General features: G+C 34.9%; 1 pseudogene across 5 annotated transcripts; it reads right to left on the bottom strand.

Annotated features, from left to right (window-relative positions):
• Window positions 1–582: 582 nt before the first annotated feature.
• On the bottom strand, window positions 583–5,569 carry LOC144565790 (protein BASIC PENTACYSTEINE3 pseudogene; annotated as a pseudogene). Of its 5 annotated transcripts, none has more exons than XR_013514972.1 (2): window positions 5,518–5,569; window positions 583–1,864 (listed from the first exon to the last, which is right to left on the bottom strand). The product of XR_013514972.1 is annotated as a protein BASIC PENTACYSTEINE3 pseudogene, transcript variant X3 (transcript). The 5 variants fall into 5 exon arrangements; XR_013514971.1 differs by lacking the exon at window positions 5,518–5,569 and adding an exon at window positions 2,833–3,060; XR_013514970.1 differs by lacking the exon at window positions 5,518–5,569 and adding an exon at window positions 2,691–2,978.
• Window positions 5,570–25,902: the final 20,333 nt, after the last annotated feature.

Genomic DNA, 25,902 nt, shown 5'->3' with positions numbered 1-25,902 from the left:
CGGATTTGTTATTTGAAGTCAATCTTTAGAGTTGAATTCACAAAAAAAATTGGTGAACTTATGAACATTTTAGTTCTACTCGTAACATATTAACATGTTATATAATAAATCAATAGTAACTAAAAGAAATAGGTTTTATTTCACAATAAATTATTTTGATAAATGCGACAGCTGATTAAATAATTATCAAAGTTAGAAAAATTAGAAAAGTAAAATTATTGATACCTTATGTACAGTCTAGATATCTTACATATTGGATTTAAAAAGAAAAAAGAGAGAGATATCTTACATATTAAATTTGGTGCAATTTGAAAACCGATTAGCTATTTTGCTAATTTTATTGAAAAATTAACAGTTCAATTCTACGATAATTGATAAATGAGCGAATAATTTCTAAATCGTATCAAAATTGATACAAGACCAATTTAAACTATAAAGCATATATCTACAATTCAACTTTTTAAATTTATCCGTATTGCAGTTGTCATACCAAAATGGTTTTCAATATCTTTGAATAATTGAAAATACAAGCACAGCAGTAAATAAAGCAACAAATAAATTCAAATGTTAGATAGTTAAAAAAAAATAAATGATCCTATATTAACTTATCAAATGTTCAATTTTGATTGATACAACTAAGCAACAGCTTACAGCCACAACAGGTTAATACAACAAAGGAATAAAAACCAACTTACATTTAACCCACAACCTCTTTCCTTGTTAATACCACATTAATTAAACCATAAAAGGGTCATCTTACAACAAAAAGAAAAGAAGGGTAATTAAAAATAGTACAAAAAGAAGCTGCTCCTAAAGGGTTCATTTCATTAAACAGACTGACAAATGCGCAAATTATGCAAATTACCATGTTACCCCCTGCCTTCACCGGATAGTAACAAACTTATTAGTCCCATGCTTAGCCCAAAAATTCCTCAGATCAATTGGCTGTGACAAATCGATCCCTTCTCCAGCAATCCGCTCTAGAACCTTCCGGAATGCTCCAAGGCTCATCTTTCTCCCAGCAATGCGGGCCCCACGCCTCTTGTCACTCAACGGTAGCGGGTACCTTGACATGGTGTTGGTGCAACATGCAGATTGCCATCCACCCACCCCCCACCTATAGCACTGTTGTGCGGAACCAGTACAGGAACAGACAGGAGTCGGTAACTTAGCCAGGTCAATCTCCATTCCATTTATAAGGATCCTCTCCATTTCTCCATCCTTATTCCTCTCCTTCTTGCCTACCCCATCAGAACTTGATGCCTCCTTCTTTGGCTTCTTCGGTTTGGGTTGCTTCTCCACCGGCTCACCTTGGGGCTTCTTTTTCTTTTTCTTTTTCTTCGGGTTATCGTTCAGACCATCCAATGGATTGGTCTCTGGTAGCTGGACCCCATCAGGGTTCAGAATTTGCAATGTTTGTGCCATGGAAGAGTCAACCATGGGGGATTCATAAAACTGAGGGATTCTGTTGACATGGTTAGTGTGGTGCATACCAGGGTTAAGGTTAGTGGAGGAGGAGTCTCTATAGGGGTGCAGAAACAAGTCACGCATGAAACCCACTGACGTCGGTACGGCAGGTTCAGCATTGAATGCATTGCCAGGACTGGAGAAGAAAAGATGCGGCTTGGTTTCTCGGTCATTGACAGATGGCATCAGTTGAAGGCCATGCCCCAAATTGGTACTCTTGATGGAATGATCGAACAAACTGCCCCAACGCATATTGCTATCATCGTCCATTTTGTAATTTGAAATTTGAACCCGTCAGTTTGGAAAGTTTATTCTTAACCAAAAATTCCAGAGAATTTGATATTCTCAGATATACAGATATATTTTTCCTTCACCAAGCTAGAATGCTGTCTTATAGCTGTTCCAGGAAAGAAAGAAAAAATGTGATTAGTCAACCGTATTATCTTAGTAAGAGAGAATATTTGGTGGACTACGAAAAAACATAAAATAAAAGGAATAAACCCCTTTCATGAAATCAAATAAGAGGAAACCTATGAACTAGGATTGATTTTTCTTAGGTTAATCAGCCTTGAAAAATAGTGAAAAAAATGCATTCCTTTTCCTTTTCATATATTCACCTTACATAGCCAGCATGCAGTTTAAAACCTCTCAGGTACCAGACAGGTTATGCAATGAAATTGATTATTGACACAAGCCAGGTAGAACATATCAACTGGCCAATGCCTGACATTTTTTCAAAGACTAAATTAACTAGTTAGCATACCTAGATAGATTTTGCTTATTCTCTTTCCAAACAATCCAAGATCAAAACCTAATCAGAAACATTAAAATTGATGGAAAAGGCAAAAAAAAAAAAAAAAAGGTCGTCAGGAGAAGCAAGTGCATTTTCAAGGAAACCCTAATTTGAAAAAGCCAATCGAATATTAAGAAAGCTACAGATCGGATCAGAAGACTTAAGAAAGATGTATCATTTTCACAATAAACAGGTCAATGTCAGGCCAAATTTGGATAATCTAACAAAAGAAATTCATTTGGAAAAATAAACACAATAATCACGATAAAGGAAAGAAACACAGATGAAAAAAATTCTGACTTGCAATAATCAGATCTGAAGTTCTAAAGTAACGCCCATAGCTAGAGGGCAGCTAGCGGAGCTTCAGCTCCAACCCCCCATCCTCCCCACACAACCAATTCTATTGTTACCTTAAAAATAAAATTACAACCTTCTACCGTAGCAAGCAACAGGCCATTGTTGCGTTGCTACGATGGTTGAGAAAATCTATCTATAGGCAGCCCCGATCCGATCCGATAATTGGGGAGATTTTCCAAACCGAATGGAAAACGGTTGAATCGGAAGAGACTCACCGTTCGTCCGAGTTACGCTGTTGTTGTTGCTTGTAGTTTTGTTTGCGACTGAAAGGTTCTTCAAAGGTGGATGTGATTGATGATCGAAAGAGAGATTTGGATTGGAGGTAGCAATAGCATCTGACCTTCTAACGAGTGAGTATGTTTTGTTAATTAAAAGGAGAAGAAAGAAGATGGGTCCGTCGATGGATCTTATCGTTTCCTTCGCAGTCAAATTCCAGCGCAGGAGATCTGACGCTCATTATTTCATCTCTCCCAATTGGTGTTCATTGGTTCGGTTCAGGCAGATTAAAAGTTCAAAATAACCGAACCGAACCAATTTAGCATTGCAATTGGACCGAACAGAACCAAAGTTTTATTTCAGTTTGTTCTGTTGAAACCAAAATATATTATTTTTTATTTAAAACAATTGATTTATAATAAATCAAAATATAATAATATATTAAGGAATAAACCAAATATTAAAAAAATAAACTGAAATATTTAAAGCAATTGATTAAAAAATAAACTGGAACGGTCCGAATCAAATTCATAATATATAAAAGTTTGATTTTAAAAAGCAAACCGAACTGAACAATTAAATCGGAAAAATCAAACTATTTAGTCCAAACTAATTCGGTTCAGTTCAAAGCTCACTAAACTGGACCCAATAAACACCCCTACTCCCAAGTACCATACCATTATCATGGAGTCCGTATCCGCCCAGGTACCTGAGGTGCAATTAATAAAAATGGACGGCCCAGATTAATTCCATCCAGGCTAAATTCAATCCGGTAGCAGTTGAGGCTATAGGGGCCTGCTTTGAGATTCGTGCCAAGTGAAATGAATGGTCCAAATTCAGCACTTGCACCTCAGGTACCTGGGGGGATGGGGATTCATTATCATGGGGTTTTTTGGGCTTTGATCGCTAAAAGCTCAAATGAAAGTTGGATTTTGAATTGCCGCAATTCTAACGATCGGAATTCGGAAATAGAAATATGGGCCGGAAGACAAACGAGTTGACTGCGTAGAACGCATTTTTATGAGCCTCTTAAGCGGAGCTAAGTCTTTTTCTGGGTAAATATTTGAAGAGAGCAGGTTTAGCTTCATGCAGCGCACAAACTCTAGAATCGAAACAGCACTGCCTATGGTTCGTGCGCTGTATGAAGCCAAACCTACTCTGTTAAAAGCTTTACCCCTTTTTCTCATTTTGAGCTTTTAGCGAGGCTTCAGTCTATTTCTCCTTTAAAAACTAATAAAAGAAAAAAAAATATACATCCTTTGATTGTACTCTTGAATGCTCAAATAAGAATTTTTTAAAAATAGAAATAAACAAACTCATTTAAACGAAACAAGCATCCAATGTGTTGCATTTCCAAAAACACCACCGTAGCAGTGGGAGCCCGCATCTGTTGAAATCCTCTCAGAATTTCAGCAACCCTGAAATTCCTCTCCTCTCATCAAAAAGTTCAGGAAGAGAGAGGAGAGAGATTTCAGAATCGTTGAAATTCTCTCTGAATTTCAGCCGATGTGAATTCTAGCAGTGGAGGGTAGAAGATACTGAATACAAATATATATATTTTTCAATTGTACGAAAGGCAGGTGGATTTGCTTTTCGAAAATTTAGCATATTGGATGTTTTTTTTTTATTAAATAAGTTTGTTTATTTCTATTAAAAAAAAATCCTCAAACCATGTTCGTCAATAAATGAAACAGAGCATCATTATATTGTCAAAAGAATACCATTACCGTTATCGTTTGATTCAAAAAATAATGAACCAAGTTTTTAAAAATTAGCATTCACAAAAGTATAAATTTATACAGAGAGAGAAGGTGAGAGATAAAGAGAGAAAAAAATAGAATAAGAATAATTGGTGGACTGTAATTCAATATTACTTAATTCTTACTTAAATTGTATTACTGGTAATGTGAATGATTCTAAAACTTAACTTGCTATATATAGAAAAAAATTGTCAAAATATGTTATCGAATAAATCTATTTAAATTTTTTAATGATTTATTTCATTTTTCTAACTGAAATTAAATTTTGATGGAAAAGTGATCATGCTTATCATTTGTACATGCTTCGGAATTTTGAAATAAGAAATCAAAAAGAATAATCGATAAATCTACCGGTTTGACCTCCCGATCAGATGATCCTAGCTCCGATCCCGGCTCTGATTGAAATCTAAAAGTTCTTAATTTAATCTAATAGCACATTTTCAGTTTCTAGATTTGAAAGAAAAGAAACATGAAATGGAAAATAGTTGATGAATGAGGAATCAAATGTGGACAAGATCTATTTCAATCAGAGTAAGATTAGGAAGAACAAATTGAGTACTTTAACCCTAATTCCAAAGCTTTTCTTCTCCTCAATTTTATCCAAAATGTAATAAATATACTTAATAAAGACAAAATAGAAGCATGATAAAGAATGGATAGTATAAAACAAACACAATAACAAAAAAAAAAAATGGAGGAATGGATTGGGTTTATTGTGAATTTGTGAGGCCAAGGTATGGAAGCTTTATAGTTGTTGAAAGGGAACAAGAGAGAGAAACTTAAAATGGAAGGAAGAGGATTATTGGAGGGTTTGTTTTTTAAATTAATCATTTTTTTTCAAAAAAAACTGAGAAGGAAAACAGGAGAGAGAAAGAAGAAAGATGAGAGAGAAGAATAAAAGAGGAGAGAGATAGAGACACATACCTTGGAGAGTTCGTCTTCATTGCCAGAGAGAGAAAGATAAAGAGAAGAGAGAGAAAGAGGGAGAGAGGGGAAAATGATAGCTATTTTCTCTAATAAGTATATTTTTGTATAAATATAGGCTAGACAATACTTCATCAACACAATTAGAGCTACACATAAAATAATTGATGACATGGCATTTTGACTTGTGCCAAATCATATAATGCTTTTCCTAATACGTTCTAAATGTTAGTTTTTTTTTCCTAAATATGTAAATCTCCAAGAAATATTATGAAATATTGATAAATCAAATAAAACTAAACTCCATTATTAAATTTATTTAATAAAAGTTAAATGGGTAATTGATGGCTCCTAGGAGTGGCAAAAAAACTCATATCTCGTGGATCTATCGTGACTTTTATTTGACTCGCTCACTAACAATTTGTTCGTTAGTAGACTGAGCTGTTACCGAGCCAGGTCATCACTAGCTCGATCCAAGTATGAATTAGCAAGGTTGAGCTGGTGAACCAGCTCGATCCAAGTATGAATTCGTGAATTGGTATGAATTTGTGTGAATTTAGTATGCATGAATTTATTTTGTGAACTATGTTTGTATGAATTTAGAGATTTAGTATTTTAGTATGTATGAATTTAGTTACAAACTTAATTTATGGTAATTGATTTTATAATACATTATCTAATATATTTGAAATTTTGGTCCATTTCACGAGCTGATTCGACTCACTTGTTGTCAAAACAAACGAGCCACGAGCTACTTTTTCAGTTCGGGTCCAAATGTTGGCTCGCTCATGACTCGCTCATTGCTAAAACGAGCGAGCCATGACTCCATGAGCTTGATCTAGTTCAGACCGAGCCGGTTCGTTGCCAGCCCTAATAGCACGAAGTAACATAGTTTGTAAGTTTTGAATAACTACATTAGCTTAAGTTGATGGGATAAAATGTTGACAAAAAGTTTAGAGCCTACGTAATAACAATTTTAAATGGAAAAATAGAATATATTTGTTTGAGCCGACTGTGATTGTGGATTGGTTTGCGGAGAGCACATTTATAATTTTTAACAGAAACAGATGAGGAAAGAATAGGGTTCGTGAATATTCAATGCCACATATTTGACTTTGTTGCGTCTCCAAAACTCATGAGAATTTTTTATCAATAGAAATTATAAAAATCGGACATACAGAAATAGAAAGAGTATTTTGTTTTTGTCAAATATAGTAAGATCAGATTTATTGAGTCCGATCCATTAATTTTTTTTTTAAACTCCGTAGTTGGGAAAAAAAAATTATGGATCGTGAACAGTGATTCCGATCCATAAATGGGTTGATTTTATGTAGTACAAAATCCTCTGTAACCATTGATTTTCTACAGATACAAAGTGTTTTGTGCTGCTAAAAATCAATCCCTCTATGGATCGGAATCAATGTTCACGATCTATTCACTAACTGGTTGATTTTCCGTGATACCAGACTCTCTGTGTTCGTAGATACAGAGAGTTTTATGCCACAAAAAATCAATCCCTTTATAGATCAAAATTGTTGTTCATTATTCATAATTTTTTTTTTTGCAAATTCTCTGCACAATTTATTACTATATTTAATAAAAACGAGACACTTTTTCTATTTCTATATATCAGAATTTTATATAGTTTATATGGATAAAATATTTCCAAACTAAAGCGATGTAAATTATACTGTCAATATTGTATAATAAGTGCATTTATCTTTGGAATAACAATGTAAAGAACGATCAAATTGTAACATTATGAGGTAATGTTAAGAATCTTGTATTGCACGGTCCTGAATTTTATACAAAATTTAATATATAATATTTGAAAACTTAATATTATAAATTGAGTAGAACTAGGTGTTAGTTTGTAATAATCTAGAAGTCAATAATACGATAGTTTATCATAAAGCTTTGTTCATGAATTGAATGTTTATTTATATAGCATTTTGTTGCCTTGAGTATTATTGAATTTATGGATCATTTCGAGTTCATGACTGAAATTGTGAAACTCCATAATATAGATGATATATACTCTTAAAAGGTCACTGACCAAGGTAATTAGCAGGAACACTAATTACCGCGATAAGGTTAGTATGTGGATTAAAAGATGGTTAAGTTTTACAAACCACCTGACACGAGATGTCATTTTAATCACATAGATACATGTTTTAGAAACATGGTATTTGACAGACCCCGAATGAAACATTAAATAGAATTGTGTTCGTGTCATTTATGTTTTCATTCAGTGTCACGTTCTACAGTATGAGGTATTTATCGTTCCCACTGAGAAATATGTATGTGTGATTGTTATCCACCGCTGTCCGTAAAAAGCAGTCATAACGGTAGCTTTTCCATATGTATAGCTTAGCTGAGGAAGTGATAGTTTACCAAGAATACTATTTGTCCCTCGTATCTCTATACGACCTATAGCATCACTGGGCCCCTTGATAGAGTTAGATTATCTGCTAGCGGTATAATTACAAGAGTAATTATATTTGATAATCTGCTCAAGATCAAGAAAAGATTCAGTTAGCAAGGATGACACACATCTATCTTGAAACTAATCTGATAGCTATGAGACAGAAGAACAGACACAAGTAAATTGTTTACTGGATCGTGATATTGTACAGTACAGCATCATCTGTGTAATTGGATGGTCATGATGTGTTGCCAGATGCCACCCATGACTAACAGAAGTTAAAACAGTTTTAACTCTGTTTACCAACATAACACAGATCCTATTGGGTCACACCATATAGGAGCTACTCGGAGAATCTTACTGATTAATTATAAATTGATTATAATTAATATTAAGATGGTTATAATTAATTATACGTGTTATAATTAAATTATAAATGTTATGTAAAAATAACAAGCAAAAACATTGGTTAATTTATAAACGTGTATGACACGTTGTATAAAAGTTAACCGGTTAATTTATAAATGTGCAGGACACATTGTATAAATTATCGAAACAACAAATAACCGCAAGAAAAATATATATAATTATTCAGAATAATTATACGAATATTATTTGTGTTCGGGCCGAGGGCATTCGAGTCTTTTCAGATTCGTCCTTATCCGCATGACACGTCATCGATCCTATCCAGATGACACGTCATCGATACCGAAACAAATAACCGAAAGAAAAATATATATATAATTGTTCAGAATAATTATACGAATATTATTTGTGTTCGGGCCGAGGGCATTCGGGTCTTTTCAGATTCGTGCTTATCCGCATGACACGTCATTGATCCTATCCAGATGACATGTCATCAATCCTATCCACAAGGGCAAAATGGTCATTTCACACCTATGCCACCTTGCATGTGTAGAAGCATGGAGAAGAATGTGGAAGGGTGTGGAAGGGGTATTTTGGTCATTTCACATATAAAAGGATGAGGTGTCAATGGCATATCTTGTAAATAGGCCGAACTTGGAGGGCATTTTGGTCTTTTGCAACCGAATCTAAACACTATAAATAGGGGTGGAGGGGTAGAGAGAGAAAGATATATTCACATATATACATATGCACATTCACATGTATCTTTTCGTGCAGAAACGAATCGGTATTTTCTCTCTTTCTCGGTTTCTCTCCCAAATAGTGTTTCGGTTGAGAAAAGAAAGTTATACGTAGTTGACGTATAATCTTGCGGGTTGTTGTGGAGAATATTTACGGGATCGATGAATAGTGTTTTACCGAATTTAGCGGTATGTCAGTTTTGCATATTGATGAAACTGAGCAACCGAAAATTCGTGTTTACGGGTTTTCGTCTTTTCCCCGTGAATAGTGTTTTTGCAGAATTCCGCGGTTTACGGTATTTCTGGCAGAAGAAATAAACCGCTCTCCGGTTAGTCCTGGTGGATAACCGATAGAGGTATCACACGTGTGATACTCCGAGTCGATTCCTTCCCTGGTGAGGCTCTACTCGCTCGGTCTGCATTCCAACTGTGATTTGGAAACAAGGTATAAATATGTTATATTAATCTATTTAATTTGTAAGTAGATTAAAGTTTTAGAAATCAATCATGGAGTAGATCTGTAAAATGATTAAATTGGGTTTTGATGCCAAAGGAATACTGAAGGTGGACCGCCTTGGAAAGTTTCCTGACATACCCCGTTTAATCCTGAGCTTAAGTTGGCCGTAGAAATTTTTGTTCTACGGTCATTCCGCAACCTAAGCCTAAAAGGGGTTTTGGATACCACCCCGAAACCCCAACAGTGGTATCAGAGCACAAGGCTCTCCCGCTGATTGATTTTCTAAAAGTTATAACTTATGCAAATTAGGTGCATATACCGCATATCAGTTTAATTCTTACATTTGCAGCTTAAGTCCAAAACCGATTAGAAATGAGATTTTCTTGGATCGGTTCTACCGACTAAGAAAGTTAAATTAGATTTAAGCTTTCTTTATGCTTTCTTATGAAATGTAAACTTTTACATTTCTTGGATCGGTTTTCCGACCGAGAAAGATAAAATAGGATTTTATGCTTTCTTTATGTTTTCGTTTTCAAAACTTTTGATTGCGTTAAAGTTCATCTAAGAATGTGATGAAGCAATAAAGTACCCAAGTAAGAACTGCTAATCTCCACCCGTAAACGACAAGGTTAATGACAAGAAAAGTCTCGGCTTTTCGTCTAACCCTCGTTTACGTGTCCTGATAGCTGGCCCAAAGGGGACTTTGTCACGTTACCAAATTACTCTATGCTTTTGAAATGGCAAAATTTAGTGTAAGTTTTTCGCCTTTTCGAAAACCTTCGGATAAGTAAAGTTCATCGAAGAATGTGATGAAGCAATAAAGTACCTGAGTAAGAGCTGTCATTTCCACACAAGAAAGAGATGGTTCTGTCTAGGAAAGATTGAGTCTAAGCGGTCCTCGTGACCCCAATCTTTCCTGGGAGCCCCTTTCACGTGTCCTAATGGCTGGCCCAAAAGGAACTTTGTCACGTTACCAAATTGCTTTATGGACCGAAAAGAATATCTGATTTTAAAACATATAAATTGTTTATGTGCTTTAAATGGTATAAATAAGAACTGAGCATAGCTGCAAAATAAAGAATTAGGAACTGATAAATAATATACCTGACTTGCTCCCGTATATAAGTAAATTAGATTTACTGCTTTGATATGAATTCAATAAATTAGATTTATTGCTTTCAAAGGAACCGTGAAAGAACGTGATGTCAAAGAAAGATTTGTGAAGGAACTCACCGTTGTCTTTCTGGCAGACGACTTTCACGTGTCCGAAAGAATAGCTAAAGTCAGTTACAAGAACTGACTGCTTAACAAAGCTAAGCGTATCAAAGAGGTACTGATAAGAACATAAACTAATGGAGATCACATTTCGTATTCAAGACTTCCTTTCCACGACTGCGTAATGAAGCATATGAAAGAGGTCGTTATAAAGATACGAATATAATCACATTTAGTCATTCTTGCATATGCTAAGAAAAGAAAGTAATGGGGATCACATTCGATATTTTAGACTTCCTTTCCACGACTGCTTAATGAAGCATATGAAAGAGGTCGCTATAAAAAATACGAATAGAATCACATTAGTCGTTCTTTCTGACATAAGCTAAGAAAAGAAATGGAGATCACATTCAGTATTCAAGACTTTCTTTCTATAATTGCTTAATGAAGCATATGAAAGAAGTCGTTATAAAGATACGAATAGAATCACATTAGTCGTTCTTTCTCACATACCCCTTTGGAGATTGCTGGCACTATTAAGCATAAACACCAACCCATTAAATATTAAGTAGTATGCCCTTCCCACTCTATCCTCCTCAAACCATTGTTCATTGGTTGATGATTAAACTACTCAGTAGACATCGCCTTTTACCTTTGGTGGTCGAGGGTTATGTCCGACATATCAAACCAAATAGAGTGAGGTTACTTACCGATGATTTCCAAAACAGTTTTGGGCTCGGGGCAAAGTCTTCGTTAAAAACACGTGATGTTTTAACGAAACCAAGAATCACAAAGAGATGTGATTAGCAAGTTTGCTTACCTAAGATAACTGATAGCCATGATATGCATACACTGCCTTGGTTATTGGTGAAAATATGGATCTTGGTCCTACTGCAAACGGGAATAGAACAAATTTGCAGTGGGAGTTTTATTATTAGAATAAAACATTACATGAACAAAGCTAAAATCTTTACTTTAAATGTTGTAGAAATATGGCTAAAGAAACGTCTTTCTCTTTACGCTCCCTACTCGAAAAGGTAGACATACGTGAGAAAAATGAATATATCCTAAATACACCGGTCCCTGCTGAAATAGTAGAGAGCAGCTCTGTCAGTATTCACACGCTTCGTATGACAAGCAATGATGAGAAACTGTAAAAGCTTAACTGTCCGTTGAGCCACGAGTTGGCCACAGAAGTTATCCTGAACTCATTTCCTCCCAGCTATTCGGAGTTCATTGTGAACTCCCATAAGCAAGAGTTGGATAAAAGTTTGCAGGAGCCCCAAGGGATGCTGAGGATCACTGATAAAGACATCGAGAATAGCTCTCATGTCCTCATGATCCAAGAAGGTGGGAGGAAGATCAAGAAAGCAAAAGGGAAAAACGGCGATTAAGTACAAAGGCAAAGGGAAGTTGGTTCCAGGAACGAACTCTCCCAAGATAAATGTTTCTGCTAACTCTGACTGCTATTTTAGCAATAGCAAAGGTCACTGGAAGAGAAACTGCCCGGAGTATCTTGGAGATATGAAGTTTGAGAATGTCTCAAAAGTCTCAGTCTCAAGTATTTATGTTATTGAAATTAATGTTGCGACCTCTTTTAATGATTGGGTACTGGCTACTGGATCATGTGCTCATATTTGCATGAATATGCACGCACTAAAAGGAAGTTACGCAATAAGGAAGTACAACTCCGAGTTGGAAACGGAGCATAAGTTGCAGCCGTTACAGTCGGTAGGATAGAATTGTACTTGCCTAGCGGGTTTATTCTGGAACTAGAAAATGTCTATTTTGTTCCTACCATTTCTAGAAATATCATATCAATCTCGTGTTTAGAGATGAATGGTTTCTCGTTTGTTATAAAGGACAATAGATGTTCTATTTATAAAAATGAGACATATTATGGATCATCTTACTTGTTAAATGATCTTTATATGCTAGAAATGGAAAACCACGTGTTTAACATCAATAACAAAAGACTCAAAACGTTTCATGAAAGTATTGACTTACATGAGACATAAGTCTGAATCCTTTGACGAGTTCAAGGAATTTAAGACTAAAGTAGAAAATCAACTGAACAAAAGTATTAAGGCATTACGGTAGGACCGTGATAGCAAATACTTGAGTTATGGTTTTCAAAACGTACTTAAAGGAATGTGAGATAGTCTCACAACTCACACCTCTAGGAACACCGCAATGTTACAGTGTTGCCAAGAAAATGAAACAAACCATGCTGGACATGATTCGTTCCATGATGAGTAACGCCACCCTTCCCAAAATCATTTTGGGGACACGCACTAGATACTGCCGCACTAACGATAAATATGGTTCCATCCAAGTCAGTTGAAAAGACTCCATACGAGTTATGGTTTGGTAAATCCCAAATATGTCTTATCTTAAAAATGGGGTTGCGAAGTATTTGTCAAACGTCTGACAAACTTGGTCCCAAATCTGACAAGTGCTTTTTCGTAGAGTATCCTAAGGAAACGAAAGGATATTACTTCTATTACCAGTCCGAGAACAAATTAGTTGTTGCTCGTCATGGTATACTTTTGGAGAACAAGTTTCTTGCAAAAGGAAGTAGTGGGAGTAATGTAATACTTGAAGAAATTCAAGATACATCACACAATACAATATCTGAACTAGATCAGATTAACCCACCTCTTGATTTTTGGCTGATGAGCATCTGGAAGTACCAAGTCCACAAATAGTTGTGGATGAGGTTCTAGTCTCGAGCTCAAGTGCTTCAACGCAAGTTGAAGTAGAACTGGATCCGCAGACAGTTGTGGATCAAGTTCGACAGCCTGAAGAACAAGTGCTACGTAGGTCAATGAGAACAGTCCATGCACCCGAGAGGTACTTGGGACTGCACGAGGTCTCAGTTTTGACACTGAAGATCCTCTGACCTATGCGGAAGCAATGGATAGACCCGACTCTGATAAATGGCTGGAGGCCATGAGATCCGAAATACAGTCCATGTATGACAACACGGTCTGGAACCTAGTTGTACCACTTGATGAGGTGAAACCCATAGCTAACAAGTGGGTTTTCAAAAGAAAATAGACATGGATGACAATATGACTATTTACAAAGCACGGCTAGTAGCGAAAAGGTTTCAAACAAATTCTGGGAATTTATGAAACTTTTTCACCCGTGGCTATGTTTAAGTCAATTCGGATACTCCTAGCAATTGCCGCATTTCATGATGATGAAATATGGCAAATGGATGTCAAAACCGCCTTCTTAAATGAAAATTTAAGAAGAGGGTGTGTATATGACACAGCCTACGGGTTTTGAAGATCCAGAGAATGCTGGGAAGATATGCAAGCTTCTTGAATCCATTTATGGATTGAAGCATGCATCACGGAGTTGGAATCTTCGATTTGGCGAAGAAGTCAAAAAGCTTGACTTTGTCAGATGCGAAGAAGAATCTTATATGTACAGAAAAACTAGTGGGAGTGTCATCGTCTTTCTTAAATCTTATATGTAGATAACATACTCTTAATAGGAAACGATATTCCTCTATTGCAATTAGCCAAGTCTTCATTAAAGAAAAGTTTTCTCGATGAAGGACTTGGGCGAGGATGTCTATATACTAGGCATAAAGATCTACTGAGGTAGATCAAAGAGACTTATAGGATTAAGTCAAAGCACGTACATTGACAAAGTGCTGAATCGGTTCAGCATGCAGGATTCTAAGAGAGAATTCCTGCCAATGAATCATGGTGCACTGCTTAGCAAGACTCAGTTTCCTTCGACAACTGATGAGCAAAGCACTATGAGTAGAGTACCATACGCTTCGGCTATTGGCTCTATCATATGCGCCATGTTGTGCACTCGCCCAGATGTCTCGTATGCTTTGAGTGTGACGAGTAGATATCAGGTTAATCCAGGCATAAAGCACTGGAATGCTGTAAAGAATATCCTTAAGTTCTTGAGGAGAACTAAGGATATGTTTCTCGTCTACAACGTTATCACCTAATACGAGAGATCGTAAACATCATAAGATGCTTATAATTAATTATAAAAGATATAATTAATATAAAGGTGATGTAAAGATAAGTAGAGTTGACACAGTCAGCAACACAGCTGATCCACTCACAAAATCTCTTCCTCAAGCCAAGCACGAGATGCTTAATGCTTCTATGGGTCTGGAACACATAGAAGATTGGCTGTGTGATTTTCTCAGGATCTACGAGATCTTAGAGAATAAAGAATTTTGTATATAAGTAGGGCCTACGATGATTGGCTCCTAGCTTAAGTGGGAGATTGTTAGTTTGTAATAATCTAGAAGTCAATAATACGATAGTTTATCATAAAGCTTTGTTCATGAATTGAATGTTTATTTATATAGCATTTTGTTGCCTTGAGTATTATTGAATTTATGGATCATTTCGAGTTCATGACTGAAATTGTGAAACTCCATAATATAGATGATATATACTCTTAAAAGGTCACTGACCAAGGTAATTAGCAGGAACACTAATTACCGCGATAAGGTTAGTATGTGGATTAAAAGATGGTTAAGTTTTACAAACCACCTGACACGAGATGTCATTTTAATCACATAGATACATGTTTTAGAAACATGGTATTTGACAGACCCCGAATGAAACATTAAATAGAATTGTGTTCGTGTCATTTATGTTTTCATTCAGTGTCACGTTCTACAGTATGAGGTATTTATCGTTCCCACTGAGAAATATGTATGTGTGATTGTTATCCACCGCTGTCCGTAAAAAGCAGTCATAACGGTAGCTTTTCCATATGTATAGCTTAGCTGAGGAAGTGATAGTTTACCAAGAATACTATTTGTCCCTCGTATCTCTATACGACCTATAGCATCACTGGGCCCCTTGATAGAGTTAGATTATCTGCTAGCGGTATAATTACAAGAGTAATTATATTTGATAATCTGCTCAAGATCAAGAAAAGATTCAGTTAGCAAGGATGACACACATCTATCTTGAAACTAATCTGATAGCTATGAGACAGAAGAACAGACACAAGTAAATTGTTTACTGGATCGTGATATTGTACAGTACAGCATCATCTGTGTAATTGGATGGTCATGATGTGTTGCCAGATGCCACCCATGACTAACAGAAGTTAAAACAGTTTTAACTCTGTTTACCAACATAACACAGATCCTATTGGGTCACACCATATAGGAGCTACTCGGAGAATCTTACTGATTAATTATAAATTGATTATAATTAATATTAAGATGGTTATAATTAATTATACGTGTTATAATTAAATTATAAATGTTATGTAAAAATAACAAGCAAAAACATTGGTTAATTTATAAACGTGTATGACACGTTGTATAAAAGTTAACCGGTTAATTTATAAATGTGCAGGACACATTGTATAAATTATCGAAACAACAAATAACCGCAAGAAAAATATATATAATTATTCAGAATAATTATACGAATATTATTTGTGTTCGGGCCGAGGGCATTCGAGTCTTTTCAGATTCGTCCTTATCCGCATGACACGTCATCGATCCTATCCAGATGACACGTCATCGATACCGAAACAAATAACCGAAAGAAAAATATATATATAATTGTTCAGAATAATTATACGAATATTATTTGTGTTCGGGCCGAGGGCATTCGGGTCTTTTCAGATTCGTGTTTATCCGCATGACACGTCATTGATCCTATCCAGATGACATGTCATCAATCCTATCCACAAGGGCAAAATGGTCATTTCACACCTATGCCACCTTGCATGTGTAGAAGCATGGAGAAGAATGTGGAAGGGTGTGGAAGGGGTATTTTGGTCATTTCACATATAAAAGGATGAGGTGTCAATGGCATATCTTGTAAATAGGCCGAACTTGGAGGGCATTTTGGTCTTTTGCAACCGAATCTAAACACTATAAATAGGGGTGGAGGGGTAGAGAGAGAAAGATATATTCACATATATACATATGCACATTCACATGTATCTTTTCGTGCAGAAACGAATCGGTATTTTCTCTCTTTCTCGGTTTCTCTCCCAAATAGTGTTTCGGTTGAGAAAATAAAGTTATACGTAGTTGACGTATAATCTTGCGGGTTGTTGTGGAGAATATTTACGGGATCGATGAATAGTGTTTTACCGAATTTAGCGGTATGTCAGTTTTGCATATTGATGAAACTGAGCAACCGAAAATTCGTGTTTACGGGTTTTCGTCTTTTCCCCGTGAATAGTGTTTTTGCAGAATTCCGCGGTTTACGGTATTTCTGGCAGAAGAAATAAACCGCTCTCCGGTTAGTCCTGGTGGATAACCGATAGAGGTATCACACGTGTGATACTCCGAGTCGATTCCTTCCCTGGTGAGGCTCTACTCGCTCGGTCTGCATTCCAACTGTGATTTGGAAACAAGGTATAAATATGTTATATTAATCTATTTAATTTGTAAGTAGATTAAAGTTTTAGAAATCAATCATGGAGTAGATCTGTAAAATGATTAAATTGGGTTTTGATGCCAAAGGAATACTGAAGGTGGACCGCCTTGGAAAGTTTCCTGACATACCCCGTTTAATCCTGAGCTTAAGTTGGCCGTAGAAATTTTTGTTCTACGGTCATTCCGCAACTTAAGCCTAAAACGGGTTTCCGGTTAGCACACCGCGCGAAACCCCAACACTAGGGTGCTCTTAAGCTCACCAAAGTTTTGGTGAGCTTAATTCTAAAACTCATCAAATCGATTTTAAATGACGAATCCGAACTGTTGAAACTCGCCAACTTTACGTGTGATGCATCTACATGTGAGATTTTTAAACATTCGAATTAATTTAGTATAAAATCAAGCGGTCAAAAAACGTTCAAAAATGAATGCACTAAAATTAATTTATTAACCTTCTAATTTTGACCGCTTGACTTAATACTAAATTAATTTAAATGTTTAAAAATTTCACATGTAGATGCATCACACGTAAGGTAGGCGGGTTTCAACGGTTCGGATTCATTATTTAAAATCGATTTGAAGAGTTTTAGAATTAAGCTCACCAAAACTTTGGTGAGCTTAAGAGCACCCTAGTTCTACTCTTATAAATTTATCCTTTCAAATTGGTAATATCATTGATAGCCCTTATGTAATGCAAACTATCTCAAACTGGTAGACTAGACTAGACCTCTACCTTTCATTTCAAAAAAAAAAAAAAATCCTCTTTAATAGTAAATATAAAATTTTTGGTGACACGGTGGAGTGATTTGGAATGATTTTTTTGCTTAGTCTCCCATTCATCTGAGTCAAAAGGAAGTTTATCAAATAAAATAGCCCTCGTGACAGTTGTCCACAGCTTCAAATTTCTTAATTACCAACTGAACATTTTTAATTGTTGCTTTAATTTGTATAACGTTCGTGCATATGGCACGGTATTTAATATATACACTCGGAGATTTTATATTTTTCTCCCGCATTAATTAATATGAGTTTGTGCAGTAATGTACTGAGAAATGTCTTGAGCTTAGATCTTCTAATAATTACGTGTAATTCCAGTGTTCATGATTTATGTTTTACTTTTTTCCTTTTCGCTTCAGAATAATATGATTTTTTAGAGAACTATAGAGAAAAAACAGTATTTTTATTTGGCGCCGAGTAAATAGCTGTCGGTGTTAGGGGCATATTTTGGATTTTTGTTAGGAGACGTGGCTTAATTCGATGCAGAGCGAAGAACCTTACCAGGGCTTGACATGTCGCCCTCTTGAAAGAGAGGGAGGCGAAAAAATATTGAATCGGATTTAAATAGCTAATTAGATTTAAACTCATGAACTAATTAGGTATTTGATAAAAAATAATACTTTAACTTGTACTTTCCAATGCTCTGACTTGTAATATCTGATGTCCTAACTTATAATTCTAATTACCAATCATTATTCAAGAAATTTATTTTAATTTTAACTCTAAATTTAAACTGAATTACAAATCAAACATCTTAAAGGAGGCAAAAAAAAAATTCTAAGGAGAAGGCAAAATCGATCGAGATGTCAATTTAGGAGAAAGCACATGTCCCTCCCTCAGACCATATGAGTCCGTCCTGATCAGTATAGTACACCAAGGAGAAAGGGGAGGTAGTACAATTGGCTAGAAAAAAAATTCTAGAGTTGTTGTAACTAAAGGTCGAGAATTCGATTCCCCCTCACGACTTTGCAGCTTCTGCAAAGATTTATTTTATATTCTAAAAAAAAAACATAGTACACCGAGACCTACAACGCAACTTACATCATTAAAATAACTATATTTGAACAGAACAAATTCAATCAAATTTAAAGTTGTAGGATCGTGTACATCATTAAAACACCGAGACCTACAATGCTCCATAATCGACCTTCGTTTGTATGATCGTGTGCATAAAAGAAATCTCTATCAATCAGAGATTTGTTGTGAAAAAATTGAAATATTAAACTCGCATCATCTCCTTCAAATGTCCGTAACTTAATCCTCTTGTACTTTTCAATATGATTTTGTGCATCTTTCTTCGTAAAATGGGCACCTCATGTAACCTCCAGCACTCTTTATTACCAATTTTATATTAATTGAGACACCCAAACCCTGATCATCATTAAACTCAAACATATTCTGATATTTAACAGGGATGTATCGGAATCCATATATCAGAAATGCAGATTGGGGTTGCAAAATGTGGTTGTGATGCCCAACATATTCTACTACTTCCCATCCACCACCGAAGTTAGAAGGTTTCAACTTAACACAAGCAGGACAACCGGTTCCTACACAACCCCTCTTCCTAATTGGGATACGACCATTGTTCGATGTTTCTTTTTTTGGCCACTTAGCGCATGTAAACACATAATGAGTGATTACATTACCAATCTTGTGGTTCGACCTTTTGCAAATACCAAATCCAGATTGATATCCATATAATTGATAATACGAATGTGCATCATCAATGGAATCAAACTCATCCCCAACTGCTGGTTCTCTTACATGATGATCCTTATCATCACCATCATTATCATCAGAAACTTCATCACCATTCCCTACTTCAACTTCAACCCCATCGTATAAACCATTGTTGACAACAACATTTAAATCATCGTCTACAGGTTCCACATTTAAATCCAATTCAAAAATAACCTCCCTGCTGCCAACATTATCAACCACTATTTCACTTGCACGATAAACCTTTTCAACATCAATACTACTGTTTTCAAACCACATGTCACTTCCACATACTTCATTAAGATCAAAACTCATCATGAAAAAAACAACATGAAAGACATATAGATTCATCCCATGGATCAAAAGTATTTACATCATACAACAAAAGTATTCACCTTCAGAAGAACAATACAATATGCAACAAAAAATCTATACATAATGACCCTCGATTAAAAAAAAATTAATCCAATTATCAACAACAACCTCGATTGTTCATCTTTAACATTTCTAGTATTCATCCTCTTTATATGAAATAATATCAACATATTCACATATTGCTAAATTGATCAGTTTAGTTCGAATTATTCAATTGAATGACAAAATAACCTCAATTGTATAAAGTACACATCCATCGAATTATATACAACAGTATCAAGTTTTCATCATTAACAATTGTAGTAATCATCCTCCTTATATAAGTATTCACTATTCTCAAACTCATAACAAAAATACAAGATTCATAAAATAGATATAATCACAGATTCACAAATTCAAAACAAAGATATAAAATTCACAAAATGTCTTATATTCATCCTTTCTACTGAAGTATTAAAAGTTTCAATATAATATCACAATCAATAATTCAAAACTTGTATGATTCAATAATTCAAAACGATGATCAAAATTATTAAAACGATAAAAATAGATCGAATTACCTGAGAAAATTATCGATAAACAACCTCTGAAATACCGATCGACTGTAAGATTGCCTGTCAGATAGCTTGTAAGATAGACTGGGAAGATCGCCTGAAAAATTCACCTGGGAAAAGATTGCCGGGGAAGGATCGCCTGGGAGGATCGTCAAGGGAGATCGCCTGTGAGAATCGCCTGGGGAGATCGCCTGAGAATATCGCCTCCGAATATCGCCTCGCAAAAATCGCCCGGAAGGAAATCACGAATGGCAGTATAGCTCACTGCACAAAAAAATTCAAAAAATGTAGTCAATCCTTGACTAATATACAGTAATTAATAAGAGGGCCCCACTATTTAGTTAAAATCAGTTTAAAATAGTTGTAATTCCATTAATTAAGGAAGGATATAATCTGGGAGATGGAACGGGGGATGGGAGGACGGAAAAAATTATAATTACCCTTTAAAAAATATATGAAGCCAAATAATTTTAAAGATATGTGATATCACACAATTCGGATAGAAACTTGACATATGTTTCCATAACTTAGTTTATGTCAAAGGTTTAAATAACATTTATCGCGTCATAACGGAATAGCTAAAAAATGGGTGCTATGTCCATATAATGCCGCTATAGTGTAGAATAACGCGCTATAGCGCCATAGTTTTTATGGTTCAAAAACACTATAACAACATTATAGCGCTGTTACAGCGCACTATTTAAAACCTTGTACGCCAACTATTTTAGCAATATATTGATCACAAGTCATTCCACTCTGACATAATTCTATACCTCCTCTCTTTGATTTTACACTGTATTACTGTGATACTATCAGCTTTTCTGAGATAACCCATTTACTTAATTGATCTTTTTAAAATTATAGTAATTATTTACTCAATATTAATTTGTTTTATTTTTTTTCTGAATTTTTATTTGTCCCCATCATCTTGTTTCGTTTGGTTGGCATGTTAGAATATGTTATTTGTATTAATAAGGCCCAACCTTAATGTTTAGCATTTTATCGATCTTACTTTTTTTTTTAGAATAAGCAGTGAGAGTAATTATTATTATTATTATTATATTATAAGATAACGTATTTCAAATATGTTAACTTTGGTATACAACTTTGTAAAGTTCTGATTTTAAATATATAAATCTAATAAGTAATTTCAAAATTTTATCTTTTTAGATATGGCACTAGCTGCTGTATCAAAAAAATTAAATTCAAGTTTTCAAGTCTGTAAATTTTCTATACAACTATATAAGTGTTGATTTCAAATTTGTAAACCTAACAAATAATTTATGAATTTTATCTTTTTAGATATGACGCTAGCTGCTGCATAAAATTATTTAAATCCAAGATTTCAAGTTTATAAACCTTACTGCACAGCTCTGTCAAGTGCTGATTTCAAGTTGTTGCATCTAGCTAATAAATCGAATATTTTAAATCTGTAAATCTTATTACATAATTATGTTTAGTGTTGATTTCAAGTATGTAAATCTAATAATTAATTTTAAAAGAATATTCTAATATGAATCTCATTGAAATATAAAGAGAAGAGTGAGTGATGAGAAAAAATATATATAAACATTAATTCAATAAAAATGAAGGTATGAAAGTTTAAAAAGAGAAGTGCGCACGAATGACAGAATGAGGGATGGAAGACCGGGGCCAGATCTTTTCTCTTTGAATCTTTATCAAGTTGAACTTTGACAAATCAACTACAATTATTTTAAAGTCTGATTAAACAGTATAATTTAGAACTTGAGGATATGAGTTGCAGTATTGTAAATAATTGTATGTGCTCATTAAACAGATAGGGTACCGGTAAATAATTAAAAATAATCAGTCATAATTAAAATTAATAAATTGATTAGTTAGAAAAAAATCCAATTTAATCACTCTTAATGACTAATTGACCGATTAATCGATTTAAACAAATTTTTTTAACAAGCCGAACGTGCCGTAGAACGGAAAAGTATCCTCCCAGGTACCTAAAAGATTTCTCTCACTTTATTGTTTGAGATTAACTTTCAGCTGCTTTGAGATTCGGACTAACGTGGAAGCAATATTAGTTGGCTTTGAGAGCTGTGTCAAGTTAAAAAGAAAAACAGTCCAGATCCACTAATTCTAAAAGTTTTCCTATTATGATACTGGGAGGATCTGAATTCGTTATAGACATGGACCTCTAGGTTTATGAGAATCGGAAAAGTTATTTGATTTCTGAAACCTGTATGTATCCTCTTGGACAGTTGGACCACCTTTAAGAGCATTTTAAGAAGCATTTCACACTTTTGTCTTATGCTGTCCGCGTAAGAACCAATCTCCTTTCGTTACGAATTACGGAGCCTTCCGGGACCCACCTCGAAAGCTTGACATCACTACAAGTCTACAACATAGGCCTTGCTAGGTCAGGAGACCATGGGTTCCACTTTCAGTGGTATGGTCTACGGTGAATAGACCACCTATAAAATTTACTTCTTAACCCCTTCTCGGCTTCTCTCTCTCTATATTATCCTTACCCCTTTCTCTCTAAGGCTGTGCTCCATAAGTTTAAGTAGAGAGGGAGGGGAAATTTTTAAGATATTTACTTGCTCCAAAAAAGTATACCAAGGAAGGGAAGGAGCTGGGTACATTTTTTAATTCAACTTATAATTTATCTAAAATGACTATTTTACCCTCATGTCAACAAAATAGAGAAGCTCTTCACAACTTGCTCTGATAATCAACATTTTTTACATACTTGCATCCCTTCACGACCTTCTCTCATGGCTTCTCCTTTGCTTAGGTTACATATCATAATAATTAGATAAATCATGTACAACTTTACAAATCATATAAATTGCTTCTCTGATATTTGTTCTGATGACCTGTACCTTTCTTCCTTCAATATATAAATAATTTCCATACTGGTATAGTGGTACGATACGATACCGATACAGTGGAACAACACCCCCTCAAACTACATACAACATCATACCATAGTACAGTGATATCATTATCATATAATATCAACGGCAACCATGCTATTTGCATATAATGGTAGAGAAAAGAAGCAAAGGAGATCATCATATTTTCCTAACAGCAACCTCTTTAACAATAGACTTGATTTATTTTTTACCCCAGCAAAATGGGAAATCAGCTTTGAGCTTTGAGCTTACAATTTCCATTAGCGTACCTGTGTTTTGAATCCTTTCAGATAATATGGCTAGGCAGTTTTTCTCACACCGGATATTCTACAATAGGTTTGATTCTAGCTAGGCTTGTCTAACAAATATCTGGCAAAAAAATACAAAACATGAGAAGCCAAAAAAATTAATGTAGATGATAAAGGAACTTATGGCAACTGCACTTTTCTTATCACAAAGATTAATATCAACGGCAACCATGCATTGCATGAATTCATATTTTTACTATTGAGTAAAGATGTTGTCCCCCTTGAATCTGTCCCCTATCTGTCCTCCTAACAACCTTCATTTTTTGTTTCCTCACGTGGTCAAAACCCACCCTCTTCAATCTTCTCTTAGAAAGAAAAAAAAAATTTAACACAACTCAAAACTCACCCTATTCTTCTCCTCTACTGCTCGTCACCATCTACCCACGTCGACAGTTGTGATGGCGGTCGAGATCCGGTGAGGCGAGCGTGGGGCACCGTCAAGATCCGACGAGGAGAGCATGGTGCACCGTCAAGATTCGGTGGGGAGAGCGTGGTGCACCATTGGAGGGGGTCCATGCTAGCCCAGCGAAGGTTGTCACAGTGCAACATATGAATACTTCATTAGTTAGATATGAATACTTCAGTTGTTAGATATGAATACTTCAGTTGTTAGATATGCATACTTCATGTTACATATGAATACTTCTTGGAAGAGGTGAGATGAGAGAGATGAATCTGACTTTGAATTTTGAATTGTATAAATTATTTCGAACATGTATGAATACTTCGTAATCGTCAGTATGAATAATTCTTTAGTTAGATATATGAATACTTCATTGTTTTAGATATGCATACTAGTCTGTTGAGAATATTTCTTGGTTCCAATCTGGGCAGGTGTGAATATTATTAGTGTCAGATGTGAATATTGTTAGTGTCATGTGTGAATACTTCATTAGTTAGATATGAATACTTCATTTGTTAGATATGCATACTTCATGTTAGATATGAATACTTCTTGGAAAAGGTGGGTGAGAGAGATAAATTTGACAATGAATTTTGAATTGTATAAATTATTTCGAACATGTATGAATACTTCTTGGAAGAGGTGGGGTGAGAGAGATGAATCTGACTTTGAATTTTGAATTGTATAAATTATTTCAAACATGTATGAATACTTCGTAATCGTCAGTATGAATACTTCATTTGTTTAGATATGAATACTTCTTTATTTAGATATAAATAATATATAGATTCGCTGTAGTGGTCCCCAATCTTGGCAAATGTCGCTTTCAGACGATTGCGGTCCCCAATCCAGGCTGTCACAAGACGTCAGCGGTCCCCCTGGTTGTTACTGGTCCCCTCCAGCTTGTGTTTACATATGACGAATGATTCTGATAATAAGTATGAATACTATAAATTCGTAGGTATGAATACTATACGTTTTGACTATTAATAAAATAGCATTAATCTTGCTCTTTGGTGGTAGTTAGCACGTTTTAACTTTTTTTTTTGTCTTTTAGTGCGGGGGACAGATAGAAGACTGAAGTAGGAGGACTGTTAGTCGATCTCTTTACTATTAACGGTGAACTAATGTTGCGGCAACCTGTAGTACCAAAAATTGAAGCATGAAAATGCTAATTAAAAATATAAAGAAAAAGAAAAAGAAAACTGTCTCTCAGTATGCAAGGTTTTAACCTGATATCTCCATTCTTATATTATGCACGTAGTTGTCCTGATCCGTCAACAGCTGAGATTGAAAGATGAACTTTCAAATTGAATATCAACCCTTCAATTACATAATCTGTCTTATTTTGATTAAATACATTTATTTTATATGTAGAAGTCTAAATTTAGTTAAAAACAAACTTGTCACACAGACTGCTACATAGTTTGTCACAATTAAAATTAAATGAATCACTAGCGATCTGTTTCCTTATTTCTATTTATAGCTATCTCCAATTCCTACAATTACATTATTTTCTTATTTCTCTGTTTTCTCCATTTTATTTCTCCTCTTCTTTTATAGTTTCGACAATTAAAATAGAAACAATCATATCTTTCCGGATTTTGTTTAGGGCTATTGTATTTTTTTTAATAGATGAATAGCAGATTTTGTGCTGATGGAAACAATCATATATTTGATATTTCCGATCTAAAGATAAAATGAAGAATATCTAGAACTTTTGTGTAGAAAAATAATTTATAGATAAATTTT

This window comes from Carex rostrata, chromosome 14 (genome assembly GCF_964058835.1).
Source record: "Carex rostrata chromosome 14, lpCarRost1.2, whole genome shotgun sequence".
NCBI classification, from domain to species: Eukaryota; Viridiplantae; Streptophyta; class Magnoliopsida; order Poales; family Cyperaceae; genus Carex; species Carex rostrata.
This window is presented reverse-complemented; position numbering and strand designations above follow the sequence as displayed.